Raw genomic sequence first — 14,922 nt, 5'->3', positions numbered from 1 at the left:
AAAAGTCCCTCTGACTAAGGTGCTATTACTTGCCAGCATACTATGCCCTGTTCTACAAATCTAAGATGTTCAACTGTGTGTCTCTGTGACATGGTGCAGGTGTAGTGATGTTGTCCCACTTTTTCATCCACACAGGTATCCCCATACCACAAGGGGAAGATCTGGAAGGACGCCGTCAAGGCCGTGCAATCGGCGGAGGGTCGCAGTCGGCGCCTGCCACAAGTGAGGAAGAGATGGCAGGACATCCGGTGCTGGACCCGGAGGATCGCCCGGGTCATGCTGAAGGGGGGGGGCTCCTCGCAAGCATGGCGGGCGCCGACGCCTGACCCACCAGATGTGGCGTGTCCTGGCGGTGGTCACCCTGACCTGGATAGGCGGATACAGGAGTTACAGCAGCAGGAAGGGGGTAGGTACATGTGTGTTTGATGTGTGTCGCCAGCTTTTGTTGCTGCTCAGTCGCCTGGAGACACTGCCAGGGTATATATGTGCAGTGCATATCCTGTTCCCCCACAGTCAACCTGTGCTGTTCTTCCTCCCTTCCCCTCCTTGACATGTGTTACCTGGTCTGTGTGTTATCACTATTGCACATGGTTATCTAGGCTGCCAGTTTATCAAGGTGCACACTGCTTTCAGCATCATGTGTGGGGGTGGTCTGCCTGTGCCCTATCCTGTACAGTCATTAGGGGGTGCATATTTGTTGCCACTGATGCTGAGTCCCAACATAGGAGTGTGAGGTTTCAAATGAACAGACTTGCTGCATGCATTACCAATGTTGTGGCCTCAGACATGATGTGCATGAGTGGGATATATGCATAGTGCCGGGACGGTTGCTCCTGTAACAGTCAGCTCATTCCAGGACCATGGAGCAGTGTGCACACTACAGTCCCCTGTCACAGCCTGCCCTCATACTCATGTGTGTCATCCAACACTGTGCACATTCACTGTTGGTTCATAATGGCTCTGCCTCTGTGGCATTGTTCCCTGGCCTTATTAGTAATTTTCACATGTGTGATACATTTGCCCACTGGACAGGGATACAGCAGTTTGCTTGTGCATACTCACACTGGGCAGTGCCTGTGTGGCTATTCACAACAATCTGTTGATGTTTGTTTGTGACCAATATGTTTTGCCCCTACAAGGTGATGTCGTGTTAATGAAGCTAGTTTTCAAGCACAGTTATTGTAACCCTGAATAAGAGCTTTCACTTCTTGATTGGTATCAGTCACATTGACTCAGGTATGGGTGGGTGTGCGCGGGAGGGGCGTGCATGTTCAACCCTGATGTTTCATTGCCACTTCTGACTTGTGTGTGATGATTCGCAGTACAGAAAGTCATCGTGCAGTGCCCCCGTGATGTTGGCCTGTGCTTGCTGTTGGTGCTTCATTGCCTGTGTCAGTTTTTGACAATCATGTATCCTGCTTGGACATTTTTGGCACCTGTGTGTGGTTCAGATGCTACACAGTTGTGACTTTGTGTGCTGACATCTGTGGGTACATTCTGGCTTGCCATGAGGGGGAACCCACAGTACAGCTAGGCTTTTTTGCTAAACAATTGCAGGCCCATTAGCTTATGCATTGTCCTGGGTGTGGACATGTGTGCCACTCCAGATGACAGTCAGTAGGTCATATGTGTAGCCAACTGTGTGATCAGGTGACGGATAGCCATGTGACAAATGACATTATTCAAGTTGTTACCCTGGGAAAATGTCCATTGGCACTCACTACACCTGTCAACATGTCTCAATGTTTCATATGCTTGACCTTGTTGTTTGGTTGTGAAGGACAATGATGTGCCTGCATGACAGATGTCTCCCAAGGAAGTGCACAAGACACCACCTTTACACTTTCCAGGGACACACTGGCACATTTTAAAGTAAGGCACAGTTTGAACAACACTTGTTTGGAGTTCATACATATACATGTTCCCACAGTGTGCTAGCATTTGGGTTAGTCCTTGGTTGTTGCTGATACCAACTTACGAGTGTCAAGTCATCCAGCCACCCTGGTGCGATGTATATGTACTTACTGCTACGCCATTTCTGCCTAACAGTGGCTGATTTGAATGAGTCTGGCAGCTCAGACAATGACTGTGTACATGTAGTTTGGTGTGCACCTCCTTGTGTGACTTCTGCTATACAGACACATGTGTGTTGTGTTCACAGAGTGCCACATTCACACATGCTAGACATGTCCATTTTGTAAAGGGTTGTGATTCTCCAGGAGTCACAATGTATTTATTTGGGGTGTCAAAAGTACTCACAGGTCTCTGAGTGTGGGGACACCTTCTGCATTGGCATGTGGTATTTGGCCTTGGGTGCGACAATACTGTTTGTTTCCCAGTGAACAAGAGGTGGCATGCCTTCATAGTCTTGTTGTGCTCAACTGATCCCAGACACTAGCTTCTCATGATCTTGTGATTTCAAGTTATTTGCTGTTGTGTCCTAATTTTCATTGTTTGCAAGTGGCATGGTGCGTCAACCAACTGGGCAGTGCAGGGCTTACATATGTGGGGAGTATCCTAGATGTTACTCCTGATGCCTTTCCTGATATGCACTGTTGCCTATTTTGTTTGGACTCATGTGTCAGATGTATACAGGTGACTGATTTTGTCCTGTCTCTTCACCTTGCCCACAGCATCATCGGAGGACACCGAGGGAGACACCGGCACGGACGTGGAGGAGGGATCGAGCAGTGGTGCCACCACTGCTGTGGAGTCGGTGGAATCTAGTGGCATGGAGGGCGAGGGGAGTGAGGCGGAGGACCTGCCCAGTACCAACACAGACTACGAGGCAGACGGGTCCGAGGCTGAGCTCCCAGAGGGGGCAGAGGCTGCTCCCACAGCTGAAAGCAGCAGTACATCTCTCGCCGCCCCCTCCATTCCCATCACCGCCCTCCCACTTGCTCGGGTCCCTTCTGTCCGTGCTAGGCCACACCGTGTCTCCTTCGTGCCAGGCACCGCACCCCCTGCCCCTGTCCCCCCTGCTGCCCTCACTGCTGAGTCTGTGGACATTCAGCGGCAGTTGCAAGTTGGGCAGACATCGATCCTGACTGTCCTCCATGGCCACACCAGACAGCTGACCCAGATGGTGTCGTACATGGAGGGCATGTCATCAGCGATGTCTGACCAACGGATGTTGCTGAGGTCTCTCTGTGGGTATTCTTTCTTGAGTCGATCCTTGTAGTGCGGAGCCCATTTTAGAGTGGGATCACTCTCATTGGGTCAGCGCTCTAGTTTCTACCGCTCACTATAAAACGCGCCATGCGCCGGAGGCGCGCCTAAGGAAAGCCCGTCTGCGCCCGTCCGCGCCAAGACCGCGACTAGCGCCACAGGCCCTGTGCGAGGTACCAGAATAATATACTTGCAGGATGAACTTATGTCGTTAAATAATGGTAAGTGTCTGCTGCCGGTCCTGCTGCTCGACCATGACACAGCTGGCCCCAACTGCTGTCCAACATGTGGCCTAAGAACATCCTTTTATCCACTTACATGCATAATTAACACTACGTGCAACACCTCTGTCAGCCCGGTGGCTTGCCGCACAGACCGCGCTGATGCTCCGTCAGCCCACTTAACCCCTGGTAACACCATATTCAGCACCAACGAGCTTAACTGTGTCTTATTTAACACAAGATCTATGTCCAAACACAAATATGAACTAGAGAATCTTATATCCTCCGCCAGTCCGGACCTGATTTTCCTCACGGAAACATGGTCATCGGTCTCCTCTGCACCAGATTGGCAAATAGCAATCCCCCTAGGCTACTCACTGGCGCAAGTAGACAGGACAACAACGGTTGGAGGAGGTATTGCGCTCATTTATCGCTCCTACCTAAAAATTGCTTTTAAACACGAATCTACATTAGAGGCTGAAGCTATGTCATTCACTGCAAAATTTAATAACCATGATCTTTTATCCGGCCTATTGGTATACAGACCTCCTGGAGCAAGAGCTCCTTTCACTAAATCCCTCCAGACCTTCTTAGAATCCTGTTTTGATACCGCAACACTCACGGTCCTTGGCGATTTTAACTTTCATCTAGACAACCTCAATAACGTTGATTCATCCAACTTAATTGACAACATGGCAGGGTTTGGGCTGCGGCAAATTATATCACGGCCCACTCATGTAGCGGGGCATATACTTGATGGAATTTTCACTAATAATCACAAAATTGAAGTGAAAGACATACTACCGGTTCCCTGGTCAGACCATTCAGTAATATATTTTAAAGTGAACCTGTCTCTGTCAGCGACTGGACGGAAATTTCGCTCTCGGCTGACAAATACTCGCCCATGGAAGGACATAAAAAGCGAGGAACTGGCCGATATCCTGATAAACTGCCCTCCCCACTTGGAGGACAGTGATGAAGGGGCCACTAACTTTGATTCCTGGATCTACAAGGCCATTGATAAACTAGCCCCTGTGAAACCCACTCAACTCAAAAAACGATTATTCACCTCGCCTTGGTATACAGCCGAGCTTAAGCTCGCCAAAATCAAATGTAGGAGGCAGGAGCGTCTCTGGAGACTAGATTATAGCCCTACATTAAAGAAGGAATACAATCTCACTTTGGAAAAATACAAATCATTAATTAAACAAGCCAAAGCGACTTATTTTACCAACAAGATCCAACAGGCAAAAAATTCATCCAAGGAACTTTTTAAAATAGTCACTACCTTAATCAAGAGCCCTAATGATATTACTTTTTGTCCTGATCAAAATGTTGTCGATAGTCTTGCCGTCTTCTTTCAACGTAAGATCCAAGATGCCTACGATGAACTTCAGAAGCTTCAGATTGAACCTGGCAAAGACATAGCCAAGCCTTTGGAGGAACCTCTGTCGCGAAATGGTCTGTCCAAATTCTCATTTTTTAGCGTAAAACAGGTCAATGACTCACTACTTCAAATAAAGTCAGGCTCTCCCCTTGATCCGTGCCCCTCTTACATATACCACCTGGCCCCCACAGAAATAAGTGCCTCTCTGGCCCCCTTGCTTAATAAGATCACTAGTTCAGGTATCTTCCCGTTAAGTTGGAAAAAGGCCTGTATTAGGCCCATTCTAAAGAAGCCTTCACTTGACCCACAGGATACCAAACACTATCGCCCCATCTTCTGTCTCCCACTTCCATCTAAAGTTTTAGAAAAAATGATTAACCAGGAGCTGATGCAATTCATTGACGCCAATAATCTGCTGGATGTAACACAACACGGTTTTAGATCATGCCATTCTACAGAATCAGCTTTAATAATGGCCATGGAGGAAATTCGCAGAGTCATGGACAGTGGAGGCAGGGCTACTCTTGTCCTTCTTGATCTAACAGCAGCATTCGACACCGTTAATCATAGAGTGCTACTGGAAAGATTGAACGAATTAGGCATTAAAGACTCTGCTTTGGCGCTTCTGCATTCCTTCCTTGATTCAAGATCACAGCAAATCCACTGGGAGGGATTTCAGTCTGCTGAACTCTCTCTCCCTTGTGGCGTACCTCAGGGATCAGCACTATCCCCTACGTTGTTTAATCTATATGTTACTCCACTAGCTAACCTAATCAGAAATCATGGCCTAAAATTAGTATCGTATGCAGATGACACCCAGCTGGTGGTGTCCCTGACACAAACTGTTGAAGTCACTGCGGAGAGATTTAGAAGTTGCCTTTCCAGGATGATGAGATGGATGAGTTCAAACTTTCTTAAACTTAACACCGAAAAGACGGAGGTGTTGGAATTCGGTCAAAAAACATCCATCTGGAATACCCTCTGGTGGCCTCCAGAGGCGGGCGCTTGCCCTGTTCCTGCACCCAAAGTGAAGAACCTAGGATTCCTGGTGGACAAAGACCTCTCATTAACCCATCAAGTCAACCAGGTTACCTCTGCTTGCTTCCTGATGATCAAAATTCTTCGCAAAATTCTGCCTTTCATCCCTTCGTCCTTAAGGAAAACCATAGTGGGAGCTCTAGTTCTATCTCGTATAGACTATTGTAATGCACTATACTCTGGGATTGGTGAGCGACAGCTCTCAAAGCTCCAGTCTCTGCAGAATGCGGCAGTAAGAGTACTGCTGGACCTCCCAAAGCATCATCCCACTTCAGCAAGCATGAAGAGGCTCCACTGGCTTCCTGTGCGCAACCGTATTCAATTCAAGATCTTATGCCTTGTACATAAGGCGGTACATGGAGGAGGTGCAGATGACATGAAAACGCTATTTCCTCGGTATGTTCCAAGTCGTATACTTAGATCCACTAGTATGGGCCTAGTAGGCATTTCTAAATTTAAAAGGGCCCGCTGGGGAGGCAAGGCCTTTTCCTTCCAGGCAGCAAGTTTATGGAACAGACTACCAACAGAAGTATGGTTAACAACAAGTAGGATCTTGTTCAGAAAGGCCGTGAAAACCTGGCTCTTCATCAAACCATAGATCCTCTCCTCACACCCCCTTGCAGCTCAGCGCCAAGACGCCTCGGCATAAGTGCGCTTAATAAATATTTCAGTCAGTCAGTCAGGTCCCTGGACTCGTCACTGACGGCAGTAGCGAGTCACCTGCAGCACTGCCTCCCCCCCTACCCCTGGCCCATCCACAAGTCCAACACCCATGCCTGTCCCAAGCACACCCAGACATCCACACACACGCACCCCACCAGACACAAGCAGCACACCACCACGTAAGGGCAAGCGCACACCTCCTGAGATGCACACTCAGGGGGTAGCAGGCACACCCACTGGGTCTGGGGCACACAGGCAGGCACGCAGCCACAGTCCTCATCCACATGACTCACTCCCCAGTCCCTCCGATGTCACTCCCCTTTGCTCCCCTGCCCCAGATTCGGAGAAGGAGGCCTACTTTGCTGGGCTGGGCCTCAGCCCCATTGGTTCACCTGGACGCAAACGGTCACAGCACTCCACCGGTAGGGGAGTTAAGTCCCCTAGCCCATCCACCACCTCCCCCAGTAGCGCTGCAACCCATCCCTCTGACCCCCCCCCTCCTTGGGGCCTGTTGTTTCTCCGGGTGCAGGGGAGACGCTTGAAGAACTGACAGAAGTATGCAGCGCTGAGCTCGCCTCCACCTTTGGCGCTGCCCCACCCCCTGTGGTGGAGTCGTCCGTCCCTGCACCCACAACACCTACCCTTCCCCCTCCTGTCCCTGCGGTGCCTGGTCCTTCCCCACATGATGCCCCCCCCCCCAGTCGACGACACAGTCTTGTGATGTGCAGGCAAGCTAGGGGAGACGCATGGCCATGTGTCCCCCCCCAAGGATTGATGATATGGACTGGCCATTGGCCTTTGTGAATAGTCTCGTTTACACATTATTATTTTCATGCTGAATAAAGCATTTTCTTTTTCGTTGGAAAAGTTTTGCATTTCAGGTATTGATGTTGATGCTGATGCTACAGGAGTTGGGGTTGTGGGCATGTGTTATGTTTCAGGGAAATGTTGTAGTCTGCTGCTCATGGGGTGGAACCTGGTATCTGCGTGCCATCACACGATCTCTGCAAGGATTCTTTGTCATGTATGCTCTTTGTGTTTGGAGACATTGTCCCAAGGGGTGTTCCTTCCTCTGTGGCACCTGACATCTCCCCTGCAGAGAGTTGCACAATTGTTGTGTTGCCCTGTGTCTACATGTCCTTTGTTGGTGATGGATCCCTTCAACTCTGGCCATGCCTGCTTAGCAATGTGTCCGGCTGCATCGTCTGTGCCATCCTTGGTACTCACTGTACTTGTGTATAGAGTATTTTGCCATGCCTTCATGGATAAATGGTCCCTTTTCCGCACAATGCATGTGTGTAATCCCAGCCTAGTACACATATGGTACTTGTTCTGCTGGGTATTTGAACACCTGACTCACAATTGTGGCCATTGTATCTGTGGGAACTCCACCCTATTCCTTCCATGACAGACAACATCTTGGTGGCTAGCCCAGCACCTGAACATTCCTATCAGTCCTGGGATGTGCGTGACAGTGTGTGCTCTCTTTGGCTCCCTTAGTTTGTTAGGCAGTGACATGACTATACTGTCTTGTGGCATGATCTCAGTGTGTGTATTGTGCTGCATCTGCCAGGGGTGGGTATGCATGTGTTATTTGTCTTCACACCCACATGTGGTGTGTCATGCAGTGGGGGTAAGACCTCCTTCCTCCTGGGAGTGGGACACTGCTGTCAGTGATGTGTTGTTATGGCACTATCATCATTGTCCTAAGTTAGGGATACGTACATTCACCCATGGAGCTGTGGTCATCTGATACACCCCCCATGTCTCTGTCCACTGCTGGGAGTTTTCTGCACCCACCCCTCATATGTTTGTCCACTGCTGGGAGTGATAGGCACCCACCCCTCATATGTCTGGGCACTGCTGGGAGTGATAGGCACCCACCCCTCATATGTCTGGGCACTGCTGGGAGTGATAGGCACCCACCCCTCATATGTCTGTCCACTGCTGGGAGTCCTCTGCACCCACCCCTCATATGTCTGTACACTGCTGGGAGTGATAGGCACCCACCCCTGATATGTCTGGGCACTGTTGGGAGTGATGGGCACCCACCCCTCATATGTCTGGGCACGGCTGGGAGAGATAGGCACCCAGCCCTCATATGTCTGTCCACTGCTGGGAGTCCTCTGCACCCACCCCTCATATGTCTGGGCACTTCTGGGAGTCCTCTGCACCCACCCCTCATATGTCTGGGCACTGCTGGGAGTGATAGGCACCCACCCCTCATATGTCTGGGCACTGCTGGGAGTGATAGGCACCCACCCCTCATTTGTCTGGGCACTGCTGGGAGTGATAGGCACCCACCCCTCATATGTCTGGGCACTGCTGGGAGTCCTCTGCACCCACCCCTCATATGTCTGGGCGCTGCTGGGAGTAATAGGCACCCACCCCTCATATGTCTGGGCACTGCTGGGAGTGATAGGCACCCACCCCTCATATGTCTGTCCACTGCTGGGAGTCGTCTGCACCCACCCCTCATATGTCTGGGAACTGCTGGGAGTCCTCTGTACCCACCCCTCATATGTCTGGGCACTGCTGGGAGTGATAGGCACCCACCCCTCATATGTCAGGGCACTGCTGGGAGTGATAGGCACCCACCCCTCATATGTCTGGGCACTGCTGGGAGTGATAGGCACCCACCCCTCATATGTCTGGGCACTGCTGGGAGTCCTCTGCACCCACCCCTCATATGTCTGGGCACTGCTGGGAGTGAGAGGCACCCACCCCTCATATGTCTGGGCACTGCTGGGAGTGATAGGCACCCACCCCTCATATGTCTGGGCACTGCTGGGAGTCCTCTGCACCCATTCCCTCATATTTCTGGGCACTGCTGGGAGTGATAGGCACCCACCCCTCATATGTCTGGGCACTGCTGGGAGTGATAGGCACCCACCCCTCATTTGTCTGGGCACTGCTGGGAGTGATAGGCACCCACCCCTCATATGTCTGGGCACTGCTGGGAGTCCTCTGCACCCACCCCTCATATGTCTGGGCACTGCTGGGAGTGATAGGCACCCACCCCTCATATGTCTGGGCACTGCTGGGGGTCCTCTGCACCCACCCCTCATATGTCTGGGCACTGCTGGGAGTGATAGGCACCCACCCCTCATATGTCTGGGCACTGCTGGGAGTCCTCTGCACCCACCCCTCATATGTCTGGGCACTGCTGGGCGTGATAGGCACCCACCCCTCATATGTCTGGGCACTGCTGGGAGTGATAGGCACCCACCCCTCATTTGTCTGGGCACTGCTGGGAGTGATAGGCACCCACCCCTCATATGTCTGGGCACTGCTGGGAGTCCTCTGCACCCACCCCTCATATGTCTGGGCACTGCTGGGAGTGAAAGGCACCCACCCCTCATATGTCTGGGCACTGCTGGGGGTCCTCTGCACCCACCCCTCATATGTCTGGGCACTGCTGGGAGTGATAGGCACCCACCCCTCATATGTCTGGGCACTGCTGGGAGTCCTCTGCACCCACCCCTCATATGTCTGGGCACTGCTGGGCGTGACAGGCACCCACCCCTCATATGTCGCGGCACTGCTGGGAGTGATAGGCACCCACCCCTCATTTGTGTGGGCACTGCTGGGAGTGATAGGCACCCACCCCTCATATGTCTGGGCACTGCTGGGAGTCCTCTGCACCCACCCCTCATATGTCTGGGCACTGCTGGGAGTGATAGGCACCCACCCCTCATATGTCTGGGCACTGCTGGGGGTCCTCTGCACCCACCCACCCACCCACTTGCGCCTTTGCTGTGGTACACTGCTGTCCTGGGCATACACCACCTCCAATTTACAGCTGATGTGCTGCACCAAGCCGTACACCTACATCCGTGGCGTGTGTACGCCCTGTATCCATCATGTATTGGGGCTGTAGGGGTACGCGTGTACGGACCGTACCCACGCTCTGGGGGCATGGGTACGGTCCTTACACGCGTACCCCTACATCACCACTGCAATGGTGGTATGGCCCGTACCCACGCTCTGTAGAGTGTGGGTACGGGCCGTACCACCATTGTGGCGGTGACGTAGGGGTACGCGTGGTACGGCCCGTACCCATGCTCTGGGGGCGTGGGTACGGGCTGTACCACCATAGTGGCGGTGACGTAGGGGTACGCGTGGTACGGCCCGTACCCATGCTCTGGGGAGCATGGGTACGGGCCGTACCATCATTGTAGTGGTGATGTAGGGGTACGCGTGTATGGACCGTACCCATGCCCCCAGAGCGTGGGTACGGGCCGTACCACGCGTACCCCTACGTCACCGCCACTATGGTGGTACGGCCCATACCCACGCCCCCAGAACATGGGTACGGGCCGTACCACGCGTACCCCTACATCACCGCCCGTACCCACGCTCTCCAGAGCTCTGGGGGCGTGGGTACGGGCCGTACCACCATAGTGGCGGTGACGTAGGGGTACGCGTGGTACGGCCCGTACCCACGCTCTGGGGGTGTGGGTACGGTCCGTACACGCGTACCCCTACAGCACCACTACAATGGTGGTACAGGCCGTACCCACGCTCTGGGGGGCGTGGGTACGGTCCGTACCCACGCTCTGAGGGGCGTGGGTACGTCCCATACCACCACTGTGGTGGTGACGGGTACGCGTCCACATCCACTTCCGTTGTGGTGGGACGTGGGATTGGCGGACACGCCCCCCGAAGTGACCAGACCATGGAGGTAATTAATGTGCAGGATGTATTAGTATTTTGTGGGGTGTGGGTTATGTTTCCTGCGCCTTGCACACACCCCCCTTGGCCCCTGGGGGTTGTTCTGACCTTCTGCGGCGTCTGCGTCGGTTTCTGAACACGGGGTCGTAGGCTATGAGGGCCGGGATGACGCGTAGGTTGGGGTCCATCGCTGTCCGTCGCGTATCGGTGCTCCTTCTTCGCGTTGTCCTCAATTTCCCGTCAGTTTTTGGCTCCCGTAAAAAATGTTGCGTGCGGAGTGACGTCAGCATGGATCGTACTTGTTGGTCCGTAGAACGCTGCCTGACTCCGTCCGGACGTCGCGTATGCGCCGTCCAGAATCAGATTTGTATGTATTTTTTTGCCGGTCGCTGTATTTTACGACTTGTACGGAAATGGTATTTCTGTGCGAATCGTACTTGCGAGTTTGTAAGGTGTTTTTCCCGGGTACGAGTCGGATGGAAAAAACACTCCGTACGACCATTCGTACCTGGGTTTTACCGGATCGGAATCGGCACCTTAGAATGAAAAAATGTTGTTAAAATATTTCATGATTAAATAATACACGTTTTATTTGTGTATTTTATTAACATTAAAATATACATATTAATATTTTTAACTATTTTAAATAATTTTATTTAAATTAAGATTATTTCCTATGGGCTTTTATTTTAAATCTCAACCGCAAATATTTTCTGTGGGAGGGTGTTGCAGTACCAGTGATGGCCCATGAGTGGTACAGGACTTTCTACTGGTTCTTTTTTGGCAATACTAACTCACACTTGTAAGTTTGGCTCCACACCCTTTTTCACATTGTGAAAACATGTGAGTATGCACTTTTGGGTAACTTTACATCTGCATTTGGTAATAGCCAAAAGTAGTAAACTTACTTGAAAATCTAAGAGTAAATTCCACATGTTAACTACTCGCAAAATTAAGTTACCTTTGCAAATAGTCCCCTATGACTAGGGTGTCCATTATTCATTTACAGCAAATTTTCCAAGATGAGCTGCCTCTCTGCTGATAGGAGTCTAAAATGCCCTTTTATATTTAATATTTTCCTAAAATGCTGCTTCTGAACTCTACAACATTTGGTTAGGCAGCATTTCACTATTAAAACATGAAATGTTAAATGGTATTTAAGTTTGTTGCAGCTCTCAGCAAGAACCATTAATTTGTGTAAACACCTCTGATCTCGAGCAGAGATGATGATATCCATTAGTTGACTTAAAAGCAGTTCATTGATACATTTTTTTATTGCATTGAACTAAGTATTCAATTACACAACACCAGTGACAAGCTTTGCTTCCAACATTACCCAAAGATCGCCAAATCAGTCATCACAAAACCAAAAAGATACAACTGTCCCTGTAAGATGTCAAAGCGGAATGCCTATCCAAGTAACTGGCCATGATCTGGAGTGTACCACTACCATGATCCTTCACTCCTAAGTGCTCTGTGACACCCTTGTAGATCATCTCTTCACAAATTCCAACACCCAGTGAAATACTGCCTATGAATTAAGTCATCCAGCAACTGAAATTTGTAGACCATGAAGAACAGGATGACGTTTGCTGACAGGCAATAGTCTCTCACCACCTTCAAGCAAGTCTCCTCCTTCCAATTCAACAAACTACTAAAGGTCAGCAGTGCTGTGGCCTCCTTATCGAATCCTTCTCAAGAGGTAATCCCATTCTCCTCGAACACTGCCATACTAGTAGGAACAATCATCAAAAAATGCTAACCTCAATCACCTTCCAAAAATAACCTGAAGCCCTCTTGCTTAAAGCAGATAATAATGAACATTCATGCAGTAGAGTGTTATGCCCTGCATAGTATTTTCATATCTTGCAGTTTACTAGTTCACCTGCTGATCAGCCACAGTGTGTGTTTGGAGTAGAATGTTGAGAATGCTGTGATGCATAGAACGTTGGGAGTCTGACTGGGTGAGGTATGACAGTTACAGATGGGCTGAGCAGCAGGCAGGAGCCAGGCAGCTAGGGACTGAACTCCAATGTGTTACTTTTAGCGTATTGGTGTTGACCATGTGGGCCAATAAAGACATTTAAAAAGTATTCAGCAACTCCACAGTACAAGTCTGATACAGAAATGGAGACCAGTTGTCCAGGAGCTTCTAAATAAACATGGTGAAATAAGGGGGCATCCTAGCACCAACATCTACAACATATACACCAATGACTTCCTTGAATCTCTACAAAACATCTTAGAAGACATCTCTGTTGGACCCGGCCTCGTAGAATGGCCCTCCGTGCCCCTGCACCACCGAAACCTGGTACCTGCAGCCCAAGCACACGGCCCAGCCGACCCTTCCCACCAGGACACCCGCACCAACCCCGGACATCCCCGTCCATGGCCTCCCTCCTTTCGGCCACCCCGGGCCCGCGTGCCCACTCCATGCAACAAGATGGCCGCCCGGCCCCAGCGCGACCCGGGCCTCGAGGCGCCACTCCGGCTGGAGGACATCACGCTTCCAGGGGATGCGAGAGGGAGGAGCAGTTTCTATCGCACCTCTGAACTCCCCTGGGACGATGGGTTTCGATCGGCCCTCCGGCCTCCCTGCGGGCTGGCTCCGTGCCTGTTGGGTGTCTGGGACTCCTCCCGACCCGGCCCTGAAAGGATCAAAAGACAATAGCAGGAAACCCCGACAAGCGGCCCCCAGGTGACAAGACCCCTGCCTGCACAGACTCCGGACATCAAAGAGGGGTCGACCTATAACAAGGGGTGCTCTGAGACTGTCCGGCAGATTCGACGCTGGAACAACGAGAGCCTGCCGACGTGGTCGCGGCTCCTGGAACCTGAACCCACCTGAGCCCTGCTGAGTGACTCGCGGCTCCCTGAAGATCGTAAGACCTCCGAACTTGTACCTGAGCCCTGCTGAGTGACTCGCGGCTCCCTGAAGATCGTAAGACCTCCGAACTTGTACCTGAGCCCTGCTGAGTGACTCGCGGCTCCCTGAAGATCGTAAGACCTCCGAACTTGTACCTGAGCCCTGCTGAGTGACTCGCGGCTCCTTGAAGATCGTAAGACCTCCGAACCTGTACCTGAGCCCGCTGAGTGACTCGCGGCTCCCCCAGACTCTCACGGTCCCGCCGGACCCCGACTCCGACCACGTATCCCCCAGCTCGAGGATTGTGAGCTGTGCGCCGGATACGTCCCTGCTTTGAACCGTTACCAGAGACTGTCCCGCTACCCCCTACCTTTCCGAGACTCTTGAGCCCGTGCTCACCTTGTACATATTTGCAGTGATACCTATTTGATAAAGCTTGTTTCTGAGAATACCCAGTGTGGTCACTCTGTGTCGTGTGGTGCCAGAAGTACGATCCTAGTTGCGAGATTCCTCCCCCTGGGGAATCTCCCGCCAGTGCCCGGCTACGATACTACACGGGTGGGACTCAGGGTAGTCAGGACCCCCTTCCGGGCTCCCCTAAGGTCGCCGTCTAACATTGGTGGCAAGCGACGGGATTCGGGCCCATCACCTAGAGATCGTACAGTGAACAACGGACGCACGACCAACAAAGATGGCAGAAGGAAGCGCCATGAGCTCCGCAGAAACCAACGCCAACAGAGTGTTCCAGGTGGAGCATCTAGAAGAATACACACACAAAGAGCTAAAGCAATTTTGCAAAGAACTTAAAATCGCTACCACTGGCCTCAACACTAAGGAAGACTTGCAGAAAGCACTGAAAACTTGGGTGGAGACCGGGGCCTCCCGCCCGGAAGGCACGGGAGAGC

Source organism: Triturus cristatus, chromosome 5_2, assembly GCF_964204655.1.
Source record: "Triturus cristatus chromosome 5_2, aTriCri1.1, whole genome shotgun sequence".
Lineage (NCBI taxonomy): Eukaryota > Metazoa > Chordata > Amphibia > Caudata > Salamandridae > Triturus > Triturus cristatus.
Note: the sequence above shows the minus strand (reverse complement) of the source record.